The sequence below is a fragment of the Hesperophylax consimilis genome, chromosome 13 (assembly GCF_061612785.1).
Source record: "Hesperophylax consimilis isolate HC1 chromosome 13, BYU_Hcon_1.0, whole genome shotgun sequence".
Lineage (NCBI taxonomy): Eukaryota > Metazoa > Arthropoda > Insecta > Trichoptera > Limnephilidae > Hesperophylax > Hesperophylax consimilis.
In genome coordinates, this window is record NC_142848.1 from 5,572,387 (window position 1) to 5,590,443 (window position 18,057).

An 18,057-nucleotide genomic window follows, 5' to 3' on the forward strand; every position below is an offset into this window, starting at 1 on the left:
CAATTGCTGTTGTGAATTTTGGACGTTTTACAAATTGGCATGTGTTTTTTGTTTCTCATTTCCCGGGGTTGTGGGCTATTGTCTGTCTAAGTTCAATATTTGTAGGGAAATAAATTTTTTATTGGTAAGAGAATCACTGTTCCTAAACTTCATCTAAATATTTTTGTTACCAACTATCAAAAATGTAGTGTAAAAAGGTTTTCGCATTTTTCTAAAACTAAAACTGATTTAACGGGCATTGCACTAATTTGTTCTTAGTAATATCATATCGTCAACACTTTATGAAAGACGATATTTTTTCTTCGTATTTCGTATATCTATACAGACCAAACTACTAAAAAAAACTTTGAGAAATGCATAAGAAATGCATAAAATGCTGTGTGATGTGACGATTTATAATCCCAGAACGATATTTGGTTTCTTAGCCCCGCGTCGTGTTCCGGCTACAAAGTCTGAAGGCAGTGCTCGGGCAACGTGCACCCCTTCCCGAAGCAAGCAGCAAAGGATGGTAATTTAACCTACATACAACCTGCCAACCAACCCACCAGCCACCCACTGCACGAATCCTTCCCCTACACGTAGCAAGGTACGGTACGAAGGAACATTCTACGTTATTTCACAGTTCGCCAACCAGTGATCATATTTAGTTATGTTACGATCTCGTATATTGCCGGTTGCTTGCTTACAGACTTGACGCCGAAGGTTTTCTAAATCATTTTAAACTGATAAATGATAATGAAAATATGATATGAAACTAGCTAAAAAGGGTATGGAATTTTTTTATGTAATGTCTTGCTGGAATTTCAAATGATTTTATGATATTCATCAATTGCGATTGGTGACACTATTTACACGACGTATATTGTGATGTCAACTAAGATTATAAATTATTTTTTAATGATAAACTAATGTTTATAAAATAAGGTTTTATGCACAGCATAAAAGATAACAAATAATTATAAGCAATAATTAGTCGCCCGAAATATCAACACAAATTGAAAATATCTCCCGAGCAAAAATAAATGCCAACCAATAAATGAAGATATTATATAACTCGACGCTATCTAGTGAGAAATTTAGCACTAAAAAAGCCTTTCCTACAAAAATAAAATTGGTAGTTTACGACATAGCTCAGTGGTTTCAGAGCACCTGGCTGGATATCAGAAGACACGGGTTCAATTCCCGTTGGCGGCATTTATTTTTACTTGGGAGATATTTTCAATTTGTATTGATATTTCAGGCGAATAATTATTGCTTGTAATTATTTGTTACAATTTTAAAGTCCGATCGAGTATTTAAAAATTATAGCAGAGATGATATTGATGACAATTAAGACTGAGGAGGTAATTTATTGTCCTAAGATAATGGATACTTATATTTAACTATTTATTTATTCTTAAAGTCCGAGCTTAAAATTTGACCTACGGATAGTGGCTGTATACATTTGATAAGTTAGCCGAGTTTTTTTATATCTATTGCGTTAAATAAATATTTATCGAGAAGATGGTGAAATTCCCTAAGAATTGTAATAATTTGTCAATTTTATCAACTTTTTTTTTTAACTAAAACCAAAAAAATACTTGCAGAAATTAATAATTGTATTATTAAATTTGATTTTAATTAAATTAAAAATAAAAATCAAATGGAGTTCTACGAATTAAACACAAAAACAATTAATAATTTTATCAACATTTTATAATTTGAACATAGCTACCAAATCTCCATAGTAAATCGGTCAGATACCAAAAAAAATATTAAAAATGGCGTTTTTGCCCATTTCCAAAGTTCCATCAGTAGTAGATTGATTTTAAAATTTATAATAAATCTACAACTAAAAAATTCCATTGACCGAAGCAGGTGGACTATGGCTTCACCTGGAGTTGGGGAACGTTGTGACCAGGAAGGAAATAAGGGAGAGGGTTGAAAAAAACTTTTTTTCCTCCAAGTAATATTTGTAATATTAGTGTATGAACTCACTCGTAGATGGCACGATATTGGTCTGTTAGGTTACCCATCGATGGCGTTTGCTGCCGACAATAAAAGCAAAATTAATAAGGTGGGAACTTCAAGGTCGGGCCCATATTAATTGTCAAACTATAACATTAAAAATCCGTGTTTTGTTGAAGAGAGTTTATGAGAAACCCCGGAGATACATCAATATTAAAATTTGTTAATTATTCAAGTTAACAAATCTGAATTACGATGATATTGTTAAATTTATGCGTTATAGAAGAGTTTTTTTTGAGAAAGGGAAAAAGATACCTTAATAAAGGGCGGTAAAGCTTTTAGTAGAACCTTTTGAATAATCGTTTGCTTATTATTCTACCTTGAAGCTTATACCCTTTATCTCCGCTTACTTTGTATTATCATACCCCATGACCCGTGTATACTCAATTATCCTTATTCGGATATAATCAGATATTTATTGCTGTTTAAAATGCCCTGAATAAACTGGACATGGAAAATGAAGTGAGGGTGATTGTGGAAGAGTGAATAAAGATAAGCACAGTGGTCAATATTTATCTTATACTAGCGCAGACCTTTTCAAAATCACGTGATATTATGTTTGTAAATAAAATTAAAAAACAAATATTGAGAAAAATGCGATATTTTTAAAATATTTTAAAATCTGACTTCACTTGTAGATTATCAAATTCAAATGTAGATTTTTTTATTATCAGAATAATTTTCTTTTAAAAACATATAACATATTAATAGGTAGGTACTTGAAGAAGTATTTGGATAAGGGAAAAATAATTGTTTGTAAAGTTCAGATAAAAAGAAAAATGACTTTTTATCTACTGCATTGATCATATACGGAAAAAAATGATTATTTCTCATTTATTGTTAATCTCTTCAAAATTATTAGTAACCCGGTTAAAAATGGGATTGCAGGCCGTTTCCCGATGAACTTTTAGTAAATTCATAAAATATCGGAACACGTGTTCATGCACCTGTATTTGCCTTGAAAATATTGACAAAATGCGAAAATATTGGGTCCCAACTGCTTCTGGAGCTAGTGAGACTATGGCGATCCCAATTGGGGTATATTGTGAGGCTGAAGGTAGCGGGGAGGGGATGAAAGGAAGAAAGAAGATCTGGTCACCACACACGGCCAAAACCGTTTAATAGAACGTTTCATTTTTGAATGATGGTATTACACTAGGGCGATACTGCGAGTATCTTCCACTCAAAGATTGAACAATTTGACATTATTGATGTTGTCCAAAACGATCTATTATTTTTTTGCCGACAATTCAATTTTTTGTCAAAAAACCTAATTTTCGAAAACAAACACTTTTTCGACTATAACAATTTTTTGTTATATTAGCATTCTAGTACACCCAAAAGTTACAAGCCACCACTGGCCGCAAACATGCCATGTATTATTTTAATTAAGTAAATTTTGAAATAACACAAATGAATCATGGTTAGCTGGAAGAAATGGGGTCTACCCATAAGCTATACCTTTTGTAATTTTAATTTTACAATAAATAATTTTTGATTTGAAAAAAAAAAAAAATAAATAAATAAATAAATAAAATAAAATGTACTTGTGTACGCCGGGATTTGAACATGCGACTTTCCGCTTGCTAGTCTAGAGCCTTACCCCTCGAGCACGGAGGCCGTCTAACGCACAGACATGTGTCCCGAAATCGTGATATACATTCGTGTTTTACTAAAAGTTTATTAGAAAACCTATGAATTTATTCGTTATGGGCCTGAAATCCTTATATCTAACCAGATTACGAATAATAAAATTCTTAATAAAATTCTTAAATCCTAATATCTAATCAGATTACGAATAATAAAATTCTTGATAAAATTCTTAAATCCTAATATCTAACCAGATTACGAATAATAAAATTCTTAAATCCTAATATCTAACCAGATTACGAATAGTAAAATTCTTGATAAAATTCTTAAATCCTAATATCTAACCAGATTACGAATAATAAAATTCTTAAATCCTAATATCTAACCAGATTACGAATAATAAAATTCTTAGTAAAATTCTTAAATCCTAATATCTAACCAGATTACGAATAATAAAATTCTTGATAAAATTCTTAAATCCTAATATCTAACCAGATTACGAATAGTAAAATTCTTGATAAAATTCTTAAATCCTAATATCTAACCAGATTACGAATAATAAAATTCTTAAATCCTAATATCTAAGCAGATTACGAATAATAAAATTCTTAATAAATTAACAATACTCCTTATTCTCCGTGTCAGGCATACTTCTCTTTAATTTTGTGACTACGTTAAATAAAGCCAAGTCGTTAACATTTGAATGCTTGCAAAAATATCGCTCATTGTTTATTATTTATTATTGTCACCACAGTTAAAAAGGTATTGTTGTATAACTCTCAGTCGACCCCATTTACCAGCTTCCAACCTCCCAGACCACCTTTATTCCACCCACCCTTAACGACAGTCATCTTCTACTCGAATTGATTTAATTTGCAGTAAACTGTGTGGGAACACGGGTATTCACTTTGCCAGAGCGTGACAGTGAATAAACACTTATCTTAACGCGAGGAATAGTACTCCCGTCAATTAATTAATTAAAAATAATTTATTAATATTACGCAATATACAAAGAAAGTTGCGCTAGTTGGATTCAGGAGAAAGCAACACCAATTATCATGAAAAATTATGGGGTGAATGGGATGTTGAGAAGTTATGAAAATGAGTAAAATATGGACAATATGTGGCAGTTTATGTTGTTAGATAGCTTAAATATAGAAATTAATTTAAAAATTTAAAAAACGTTTGAATTCAGTCATCGTCGTTTCAGAACATTACAAGGAGCTACCAAATGTTCCACCAATCTGTTTAGAAAGAAATGAACTGCCTGTGGCCTTAATGGTTAAACACCTGGGTCATATTCTCACGGAGGATATGAAGGATTTAGAAGAGATGGAACGACAAAGAAGAGCAATCAATATACGGTCTGGAATGGTCTAAAAGCGTTCTATCAATGTTAGAAAATTGCTCATTAAGACTTACTGCATTGCCCTGTATACATTAAACATCTGAACTGCGGACACAATACCCAGTAGCGCAATGGGACAAGCTAAAGGTGTGCTACGACAAGGCATACAGGCAATTTATGCAAATACCAAGGTTCTGAAGTGCATCCACGATGTTCACAGAAGAGAGGATGCACTCATTTCCCATATTTCTGCTTCTGGGCAGGACACGAAAATCAACAAACCTCATCGTCGTGGATGCTTGTGAGTTGCTCTTTTCTCCACTTAATGAGCGATGGATGCAGATGATGCGGCAACCTCCCCGACGGACGATCCTATAATTATAATTTGAAATAATTTAACTTATTTAGATATATATTTTGTCATCATACCTACGTATTATGTTTTTTTGAATATAATTTATGTTTTTCACTACTCCCTTTTTTCTCTTTAATGTAATTGTTGTTTATATATTTCTTATAATATGGCAGACTCGGTTTCAAACATCCTCCCAGTATTGCTGGATTAAAGACTTAAATAAAAATTAATTACACACGTAATAACATTTAGCAAAATACAATTCAAAACTTTATTTTGTCCTTTTTTCTTGCCTTTTTCCATAATCTTGTCTGTATTCTTCGTCTCCTACTATTTTGAATTCTTCGTTTAGTTCAGTATTTAGTTTAATCAAGAATAACAATTTAAACCAATCATCAGACCCATGAAAGATCACGAGATGGTCTGAAATCTTTACAAATACGCAAAAATGACGCAATTAAAATAATTTTCTGTTTAAATATTATATTATAGGCTGGTACTTAATCGCTTATTTGAATTCTTCATACAATGAGTTTCTGTTATTTTGAAAAAGGAAAATTAAACTCAAAGCAAATATGAGATCATTGAATCAGAGTTACGCAGAACGCATAAACGATGTTTATTATCACTTATTTTCATTTTTTATTAAAACACAAATAACATTGTTTACATCACTTTATTTCGATACAAAATCTCAACATGTTTCATGAACCAAGTTCACTTCATCAGGAGCACAAGTATACTCCTGATGAAGTGAACTTGGTTCATGAAACATGTTGAGATTTTGTATCGAAATAAAGTGATGTAAACAATGTTATTTGTGTTTTAATAAAAAATAAATAATGCCATCACAAAGTGAAAAGCAGTTAGAAGAAGTTTTCTTCGAAAAATTACTTATTTTCAAATTAATTTTTTTAGGTTTTTAATTCTGGGCACTAAATCCAAAAAAACTCTTTTCATTTTTACTTATTTTGTATTGCATTGTACAATTATTTGCCTTCTGCAACCAGATTTTCATTACAGTGTGATGAACTTGTTTGACAAATACATATATTGTTTCGGTAGAGAACGAAAAAAAACATCACCAACAAACCAGTCATTTTGTTTTTAAGCATAACATTTGGTTTCATTTATACTTGGCGGCGCGTTCGTTTGTCTTTAACAGATTATTATATTCATGGGACAACATTGATGGCATTGGAAAGCGGTTCAAATCGTTGCCAGATCTGTGACGAGGGTTGATACTAGATTGTGAATACATATAACATTATGCTGTTTGTTTGCAATGAATGTTGAATGATTTATTTGAATAAGCCTTTACTCATTACATTTTATCTTAAATATTTATTTATTTATTTAACGCCCAGAGGGCTTAAATAAATAAATAAATATTTAAGATTACATGTATGTAGGTGGTACAATTTTAATTACTTACAGTTTTGAAACATGAGAAAGAAATAATAAAAATAAAATAATATATGCAGAAAACAAGATAAAAAATAACAAGAACATAAATTAAAAAACACAGCGATTTGATTGGTTTACAAAAATATAACTTCCGTTTAGAGATAGTGTTGAAAAAAGTCTTTTACGTAATCCACAAAATTCGCAAAGTTAATATTAAATATATCGACATCACCTAAGTATTGGTTTCCCATAGTGTGAAACCGTTTTATTGGGGAGTTCGCAATGTAATTGCGCTTATGTGTGTCGCAGTGGAATAGTGTATTTTGTCGTGTTGTTATTGTAGGTATTCGTAATTTTATAAGTTGCAGAAGTTCGCAACAGTCGAATTTAGAATTTAGAATCTTGAATAAAAAAGTTTATTAAATCGTTTATTTTACGCCTGTCTTCCAATGTGTGTGTTTTTAGAGTATTTAATAAGAAATGATATTGTAAGTCATCTAGTGGGATATTTAATAATATTATAATATGTTGAATATTTGTATTTCAAAACATATTTGTTGAGATAAAAACAGAAAACACACAAAAAACTTTCTTACTAATTTATTAATTATGTACCAAGATTTATACATTTAGTCTTACTTATAAATAATTCTTAATACACCGCTGCAGTGCTGGTATATCTATATGTTGGGGATAACCGTATACTGCTCGGGTTAAAAAATGTACTCATAATAAAATTCATGAAAGATTTTTTTAGACTAACACCACTTTTTTTCAATCCTCAAAAACATGGTCATTTTCGCAAATCGCATTTAGTTGCTAACTTAACGTTTCTTCAGATAATTCACGATTGCGATTTCATTGACCCGGTATACTTTTAATTGCTTCGAAATTTAAGCAGTTTGATTATGCGTTCCGGATTTGAATTGGTAAATTGATTAAAAACATTCCTCTGATAGTGCTGCCAATATGTATTGCTGCTTTCTTACATTTTCATTGCGCCACCGATCAATATTTGTCAATTCAACCCAATTCTTAATAAAGTCTGGGATCTCTGCCTGTTCTTAATCCCGGGGATCGCAGGTTTAAAAATCTGTCAGCCACTAATAATGCAGTATTACGGCCGGTATACGCAGTACGCATACGCGTGATTATGAGTTACGTTTTCTACTAACCCGTTCTTATCTCTCCGTATTTTCTATTATGAGTTAGACGGTATAGTGCTAGTGATAGGGATAACAAAAGGGAAATTTTTCGATAAGTTCGTAAGTTAAGAACCCGTGTAGAAGTATTTCTGATAAATGTATAACTACTATTTTAGTTGTTTCTAATTGAATACCCCGGGAAATTACTACATCATCGAATTAAAAAATTAAATCTGGTACACACCGCTAATTTTATAGTTGAAAAACGTTTTACAATTTTTTGAAACCGTTTTACGTAAAATATTTTCTTGATGGTAAGGTACTGTTTTTATAAATCTAAAAACGTGGGTATCAGTCAAAAAAGAGAATATATTATAGTGATGAATCAATTAAAATGTAAGTCTCAATGAAACCCTCCTATTTTTGAGACCAATTTGTACTAATATGATTTAAGATTTTCACGGCCAAAAATATTTTTGCTATTTGTTTTTGGGGTGTTATGCCGTGTTGCGCTAACTCCTTCTTTAGCCAACGTTTCGGACAGCATTGCAGTGTCCATCATCAGGGCAGATGTGTTATTTAAAATATGCTGTCCGAAACGTTGGCTAAAGAAGGAGTTAGCGCAACACGGCATAACACCCCAAAAACAAATAGCAAAAACAATTTGTGCTATTTTCACAATTTATTTGTTATAGGTTGTTCTCAGAAAATGGACTGCTACATAATTGCTTATTTTCGCAACCATACATCGTTTCACGCATTATTTTTTATATAGTCTGTTAACAGAAACTGTTTCATTTAATAATGCCATGTTTTTTGAGGCGACTCTGACTTTTAATATATAAACATCAAGTATCAATAAATTCTGGGAAAACATTTAGCGGAAAATATAAGAATCCCCATATTCATGTATTATTTAATTGAAATGTCTTATAAAGCTCCATTTTCCGTTTAAAAATACGCAGCACTGAAATCTCAGTATTTTCCGTTAAAATGTCAATATCTCTTACAGGAATGGGTAAATAATGATGCCTGGAGAATACACAATTCGCGAGGAGGAAATATGAAATAAAAAGAAAGGAGGATTTTGATATAAATATTAGTGATCATGTAATATGAGCCCTTCGCAAAACAAAGGCAGCTAATGGAGAGCAAATAATAATCTTCTTCCTAAAAGCTTCTACCATAAGAGAGGCCGTTATTAATTTTTTGATATATTTTCCGCACTGGTACATTAACTTACATTAGGAGCGAAATACGCTTTCAACCCATCTAAAAAAATGTCCGTTGACGTCATTAACAAGAGGAGAGTCTGAGTTTATTCAACAGTTCAAAAAATCGGAAGTGCTCGTCATTTTTAATGGTTTCGTATTCAGCAAGTTGTTAAGCCCGGAATTAAAAACCGAAACCACCTTTTTTGCTAGCCCAACCTCCCAAACCCTTAATATTTTTCAGTTTTTTTTAAACATCAAGAATACCTGCCTAAAAAATTCATCAAAATATTTACAGGTAAAGTTTGCTGTAAAAGCGGAGAGTACATTGACATTTTGTTTTTTTTTTGCGTTTTTCCTAACAAATTGTTAAATGTAAGAGACATACTAGTAGGTCTGTTTAAAATTTTACACAGCTGAAAACAAACACCCATTAATGAATGGCAAATTTTTGGTTATCAGTTGTGAACATTTTTAAACATGTAAGGGGGAAATTTTTTAATAATTTTTATTTCCTGCTTGAGCATTTCTAATGAGTTACAAAACTCATTGTAGGACAAAAAGAACTTAAAATACATAGATGGAAGTTAATAAGTACAATTTTACACTGGTATTATGATATAAAAATTATGAGTTTCATATACCAAACAGTACAAAAATAGAAAAATTTCATAATCACAAGTTTCACATACAAAACAGTACACAAATAGAAAAAGCGAGGTTAAGTGTAGAACAGACAAGAAGATACAAAAATGAAACAGATAGGGATATACACATACGCACAGTGCCAAGGTAGGAACTTAGAAAAAGGTTATATTATGCGCGGAGAAAAAATAGTATTGCTAATATATTATGAATTTCTTCAAATTATTGGTAGTCTTGTTAAAAACGCGATTGCAGGCAGAATGAATTGACAGGTTTCCCAATAAGCTTGAGTAAAATTCGACTAAATTATCACGATATCGGAACACGTGTTTTACCAATAATCATTTTTTGTATATAATAATGTGAGGCTTGATAATTAAGACTTATTAAACTTAATTATGTAAATCATTCAGTTTAGGCGGTAGTATCGTTAGGCGTGCATTTTATTTCGACTGTGCAATTTAATTGTCTCTTTACTGTTTTCTTTATAATATTTCTGTAGTATTTAGAAGTGCTATTTGATAAGGTCATTTATAATTTTTAATATTTCGTTATTTATTCTGAGAATATTAAAGGTCTCTCTGAAATGACAAAACATAAAGTTTAACTGGTCATATTATTTCTCTCCATCAATTCAAAAAATGCACAAATCATCAATTTTTTAGTTTCTAGAATCATATTACATATTTATTATGATTTGGCAAACTTATTCAATTAATGTCGGCTACAAAGGATAAGGCCAGTATGTAGGACATTACAGTAGTATTCTCCCCGCAGCAAAGATTAAGGGTGGTATTTACACAATTAGCAAGGATCACTTTGACCGAAACGGAGGGTTGGAGTTTTGGCAATGCAGTACGAAGCTACCGAGGGAATACGTATTCAATTCTGTGTGAATTGTGCTCTATTTGTGTTAGACTATAAATAAATTTTAAAGAGATACGACAAATAATAGGATGTTTGAAAATCAAAACAAAATTTCGTTTATTTGAAGATAAATTTAAAAAGGAAACAGTAATATTTTAATACAACTATAAATAATATGATTTGAAATATTCGAGATTATAAGCCAAAAGTACGTTAATTTTTTGAGGGATACTATACCGTGTTGCACTACCTATTGCTTTAACTAACCTTTTTGACAGCATTACAGTATCTATCATCAGAGATTTCACATCTGCTTATGATGGACCCTATAATGAAGCCAAGAAATAGGTAGCGCTATACGGTATAATACCCGAAAATTAATCACTATAACAAATATAAATGTTTTTATAAATACAAATTATGATTGATTATTCACAGTTCTTCTCACAAGAGATTCTTGTTCCGAGGCGCATTGCGAGTAGTTGATTTCCTCATCTCCATGTTTGTTGATTTCTTCATCTTCATCTCTATGCTTGTCAATTGATTATTCACCGTTCTTCTCACAAGGGATTCTTGCTCCGAGGCGCATTGTGGGTAGTTGATTTCTTCATCTCCATGTTTGTTGATTTCTTCATCTTTATCTCTATGTTTGTCTATTGATTATTCACAGTTCTTCTCGCAAGGGATTCTTGTTTGGAGGCACACTGTATGTGGTTGATTTACTCATCTCCATATTTGTTGATTTTTTCATATTCATCTCTACGTTTGTTGACTATGTCGATTTACTCATCTTATTTATTATATTTTTCACATACGAACAACGTTTCTATTACCTAAAATTCGAAATCAATTAAAAAACAGACAATATTATAAAAATGATGAATTTCGTAATTTTTTTCCTAGTGTTAACATAATCAGTTACTAAAATAATTGTAAGAAATAAAGACATGTAATTTTTATATCATCTCAATTAATTTTATCAATTGATTTAAAAGTATCGCTTACCATACACAAGGCACCGCACGTCACCCCTATACTTTTCCATATCAGTATTATATCATATTTAATATACCCCAACGAATAATAATAACATAAGCTTTTCCAGTTGTAATTTGAATACGCGAGCTTAATCCACTTCAATTCAGGCGCTGGCTGGATGATCAAAATTGAAGCAAGCACAACCCGCCCCGTAATAAACCCGTTATTTTAACAATTCCCTCTCGTGTCACAACTTGATATGCGTTTCCCGACGTTAGGAAAAGCTCTCAAGATGGCAGCACTGGTAACTAATTGAATTTCTCTAATGTTCCTTGCATACGGCAAACACAGGGCCCGAGGAAAACTGCAAATTAGTGTTGTTACGTGTACGTTGCGGGGTGGGTGCCGGGATAATGGGGAAGGTAGGTACCACCCTCCACCCCGCTCATATTATATGGTTATATAGATGGTTTTATGCCCAAGTAAGCAAATATGTATTGTTGGATTCAATCAAATGTTAACCACTGGAGTGATTTTCGGTATATTATGCCAAAATTGCAAAACGAGTTTAGTCATTGCACGCCAAAATATACCATTTTTACGTGTAGAATTCTCGCATTTTTAAAACATTTTTTATTAATCCTAAAAATATAGGATAAACGATAAAATAAAGGTGATTAATTGGCTACACAACACAATAATCAGTTTATATGTTTTTGTATTAAAATTCAGAGGTGTAATTTTTTTTTTAATTAGGGCGAGCAATTTCCACCTCGAACGCCAATCACTCAACTTATATTCCAGTTATTGACGCAAGCACTCTAGTGGTTAATAATGTTTAATGATTACCGCATTTTCGTTATTATCTTATGCAGCATTTGGTCATTATCATTATACAAGTGCCAGTATGTATAAACAAGATGACTTGTATTTGATACGAAGTGTTAAAAGGATGAATGTACGTGACCCAGCAAATAAGTAGAAATATCTTTTTGTCCGCCATGACAAACCTAAATCCCTATCATGCGGGGCGAAAATATACTACTTTCGAATGAAAAAATACTAATTTTTAATGACAAAATACTATTTTCGAATTGAAAAATACTACTTTCGAATGAAAAAATACTACTTTCGAATAAAAAAAAATAAGTGTCGTTTTCTTCACAGTTATCAAAGTATTATTATTCCTTGACAAGGAAGACTCTGATCGATTCTCATTCAACGTTATTGTAACAATTATACTTAGGTTTCAAGCTACAGTTCTGACATAAATAGATTACACAGAACTGGTAACTCGTATGCGATGTTAACTGATGTTTTTAACATGCCTATCAATCGAAATACGAATCTGCACTGATTACAGTTTTTTTTTTGTTTTTTTTTCTTCTTTTAATAACTTAGCACAAATTTGTATTATTTTTTCTTGTTAACTTATACAAATTCACAATTTTTCCTTTCTTTCCATATTGAACTACATATGACTTACAATAACTTTCATTTATGTAAATTCTACTTGTACTTTTAATTCTAAATAAATAAATAAACAAGAGTCTTGGTAAGCCTTTAAATTATGGCAAATTTTACGTTAAGCGACATTGATTTTTGTGTAGGTAGGTACTTATAATTTTAAAACAATCATCATAGTCTATAGATAGTATATAGCGGCATTATTAGAGTATACATTTTATGATTTAAATTATTTTGCTTCTCTATTGGCTCTGCATCGAGGTCGAAGAGCTTAATTATGTGCTTTCTTTATAACAGCTTCCATTGAATTATCGATAAAACATGCAAATAATTCAGAACTGTTTTAATGATCGCAATCCAGTAAGGATTGAAAACTATTCTTGGTCATTTTTTTAATGGTAGTTATCTAAAGACGGTGATTTATACAGGGTTAGGGGTATTTTTATCTTCTCATCTGTATGCAGTTTTACTAAAAACTGTGGCAAAAGTTTGATTCATTTGATGACCGTTCATGTGTCATATTACTTATGTATGTAGAAACTGACATTGATTGGAAATATGTATAAATTGGTTATCCAGCCAAAGATGGTTTTTTTATCTGTTGTTGAAAATTATTCTTATCGATTTTCGGAATTTTTCCAAGGTTTTGAAGACCAGATAAAATTAATTATTTTATTTGTGGATTTGAAATATACTTTAATATTTATAATTTGAGATACTTTAATTTCAAACTTGAACAAAATTAATAAAAAAGCCTAACACAAACATTTTTAAACAAAACGTCGAAAAATTTAAGAGAATTAATTATTCAAAAACACAACCCTTTCATAATGGGCGAAAAAGCTGTTATTTTACTATTTATCTCGTTCATACAATTAAAAATATTGATACTTATTCCCAGAAAAAAAACAAAAAATCTGATATTTTTGATTAATTTGTTCATATCATAAACGTTAATATCTTAGAATTTTAATTACCTACACATATTATTGAAAACACCACCTTCACGAAATTCTAATAAAATTTACCGGTAACAGTCAATTAAAAAATAATATGTCCGATATAACCTCGCTTTTTCCGATAAAATGAAATTATATTCACACACATTGTGAATATAAATTTTAATACCAATTCCTAGAAAATAACTAAAAAATCTGATATTTTTGATTAATTTGTTCATTTCATAAAAGTCGATTTCTTGGAATCATAATTACCTACACAATTTATTAAAAACACGGCTTTCACGGAATTCTTATAAAATTTACCCGGTAACAGTCAATTAAAAGATAATATGTCCGAAATAACCACGCTTTTTCCGATTAAATGAAATTGTATTAACAATATGACATTATTAATGGATTAAAAATGATGAAAAATAATATAAGTAATTATAAATTTATTGAATTATATAATAGTAAATCGGTAAATAGATCAAAAACATGATTTGAATTACAAACCAAAACTGTTATTTATCAGGGAAACTAACGCGCATAGCGAATGCGTAAATCTGACAAAATGCAATGTTGCCAATTCTTTCGCAGCCGGTTAAAAACATTTTTTATTCGTAATAATTTTAAATAGAAATGGAACAGTCTTTATATAATCTGCAACAAAAATACCGTTTAACGATTGTGAAGTGATTTTTTTTATCATTAAGGCTGTTAATATTTAAACTAAATATTCTCGTCTTCGAACTTATTAAGCACAAAAATCATTTAATAAGATCAACACTTGACGCCTCAGTGCGAAATTGTGACCTGTCATAAACTTCAATACGTTCTTGAAAGGTTTTTGTCCGCTTACTACGCTCCTCGTTCTTATCTCCCGAAACCACCTGTCAGAAACGGTTTGAACTTCAGCACAAGGAAATGGCAGTACCTCCTCCCTCTTATCAGGCCCTGGTATCTCCGTCACGCTTAGAAAGGAATAAGGATCATTGTTTCGGGACTTCGGGATGATATTTGGAAATATCTTATATATCTGGCGGTACCTTGCCAAACTCCCGAATCTCCGGAATGATAACGTTCCATCAAATGATTCATCTCTGGGGGAGCTATTTGAGGTACGGAGTTAATAGTTAATTTATTATTCAAGTTCATTGCGTTGTGTTTGCGGTAAGAAAGGAAAGATAGTTACTCAAAAGCTGTTGATATTATTGAGATTAAATGCTTTATTTACAAATCTATATATTTTAATGATGCATAAGTTAGCAGCGGCTTTGAATTTCAAAGACAAACGTGCTTAAAATCGTTCTCTCAATGCTTCCGTTCCATCAAATACGCCTAGAATTCATTTTTTGAGGAAAAGTTCTTCGAATCTGTGCAGAAATGGGTGTTTGAAAAAAATATGAAATAAGGTCACCACATGGAAACCATGTTTATTACATATTTGGTACCTCAGCACCGAATTCGCGGATTTAAATGAATAATTAAAATATCGCTAACTTCCGATTGCTAACAAATTCAAATAAATACTCGTATTTATTCAAAAAATATTCATGAGGGGTGCTTTCAACTCCTGCCTTTTTAAGGAATAAAGTAACATTAATCATAATTTATTATAAAATAGTCTAAGTTCAATGAAGCAACCTCGATAAAGTACACATCCTCCTCGTAATTTAATCGTATTGTAAAACATTTAAATCTTACTCGAGAATATTATGGACTGCTCGAATTGACGAAGAGTAAACAGATTGTTTATATTAGAAAAAAACTAACAAATTTCACTGATTTTATTACCGATTTAATAATGAAAATACTGAAATTAATTGTTTATCCATTTTTATGAGATTACAGCGCAATAGTCCAGACTGCCCGAAGTTAGTAGGACTGTGGTAACCTTAATTAAAGGTGGGTATTTATGAGGCTGAAGAAATTAAAGAGCAGAAAGAGATGAGTAGGAGGAAGGTTGGAAGTACTTGGCCACTAGATGGTACGATGGTTCATATAATAATGTTGATTCACTTTCGTGTTACTACCATTAGATCAAAGTTTTCACGCTTTATTTTAATAAACCTAATCTATTTTATTTTTCTTTTGTCTTGTTAACGTATATTTTTTTCTTTTATTTCTTCTTTCTATAATGTACTACGACTGATCATGTGCGTCAATGGCACTTGTGCCGTTAATTCCAAATAATTAAATATTATTTATATGAAATTTTCAATTTTTTTGCTCTCCTAAGTTACTACTTAGGAGAAGACTTATTATTATTAATCTAAGACCGTAAGAAAAACAAAGCGGTTTTCTTTCGCATAAATCAAATAGCTTTTCCCATCTCATTCAAACACATGGATGAATGAATGGGGAACTGCGGCTAAATGTATAAATATCCACACATACACAATAAAAACACCCCTAAAATACAGGAAGACCTACGGGGTGTGTTTGTATGTGTTTAAACACAGGGTGGTTCAACGAGGGTGTGCATTGTACATTAGCGCGTGCAAAGTTACGGCGCAATACACGTCGGGGTTCAATGATCTAAGGGAGAATGCGATCGCGTACTTGCACACCCACCCTGTATTATCCCTCAGGAGGGGGGGTGGTAGGGTGGAATACGCTGGAGTTCAACAAGTAAAAGGTATGATTTTTTTGTATAACGTTTTTACAGCAGTTTTTGTTTAGTGTGAAAAATGTTTGATGACAGAAATATGTTAAAAAACGTTCAACCTAGTCAATCAGACGATGATAAGGGTTATAAAATTTTAAATCAGTGTATAGAAATAAACAGACAAGGTGTGTTGTGGGAGTTTGTTTTTTCTGAAGTAAAGTCAATTTTAAGTAAGTAATGTCGGTCAGTGGCTGAGTTTGCATCGCGTCTTGATCCCACCCAGGCGTAGTTAATTCAATTTATTCCTCGGCTGGCTAAGTCCGTATATTCTGCTTACTGTGATGGAAGTAGGAGTTTTTAAAATTGTCTTCAGATTATTCGTAATCCGATAGTGCTTGTCTCAAAAAAGCAGAATTTATTTTTTGGACTGATTATCATTTTTATGAACCTGTTTATGGCATACACATCGAAAGGATTTATGTAAATACGCGACAAAGTTTTTAGTTTTTGTTTTTAAATCAGTTGTCTTTCAAAATCAAGTTGTTGTAGAGAAATTCTATCCTGTTTATGACGTATGTTGTACAAAAAAAAGAATTAATTAATTGAGCGATTTTTACAAATCTTGTAAGTTAATGCAGGTAGTTCGTTTCCCTTAATTGTATTAATCATAAACATTATGGAATCGTTCGAATTTTCGACAAATCATTTCTAATTTTGAAAACGACAATTTACTGTCTGATATAATATTATATTATATGAAGACGGATAAGTAGGTACTTTGTCATTTTATCGTCAGAATTCTTTTCACAATCAGTTGCAATTTGGTACATCAAATAAAATTTTAATTCTTTCACTTAAATTCAAAGATTATTAAGTTAGTGTTTTAGTTTCACACTCGTTCACGGAAAGAAATCGATTTTTGCCATTACGATAAATTAACAGGCCTTAATTCTTGTTGCTTTTCGTGGGTTATGCCTAAATACTATAAATAATAAGTTTTAGATGTATTTTTTCTTTAATGTCCTAGAAATCAGTTAGTAAACGTTTATACAAGATATAAAAAAAATATTTTATATGAATAAATTTAAAACATAAATAAAATATTTTTTCGTTTTGCCTTGATAATATATCACGACGATACAAATAATTATCGTTGTAACATGTTTTCCGACATCATAATTATATATTCGTAATTTAATAAAAGTCACCAATAATTTGAAGAGATTTTTAATAAATTAACAATAGTCATATTTCTCCGTGTACAATTGAAAATTTGCGTAATCTTGTAATAAATCCTAATAAATTTAATAGTATATGATATAAGTTTGAGGGCGACTGTCCCTAAGTACTCCACGTGCGCAGTTATACAATATCGATCTCAGGAGGAATTACGCACAACGCAATTCAGTAGAGGCTGAGTACATAATATTTAATACTAAGTACACGCGCACAGAGCATTTGCAAGTACCTCATCCGTTTGTACAC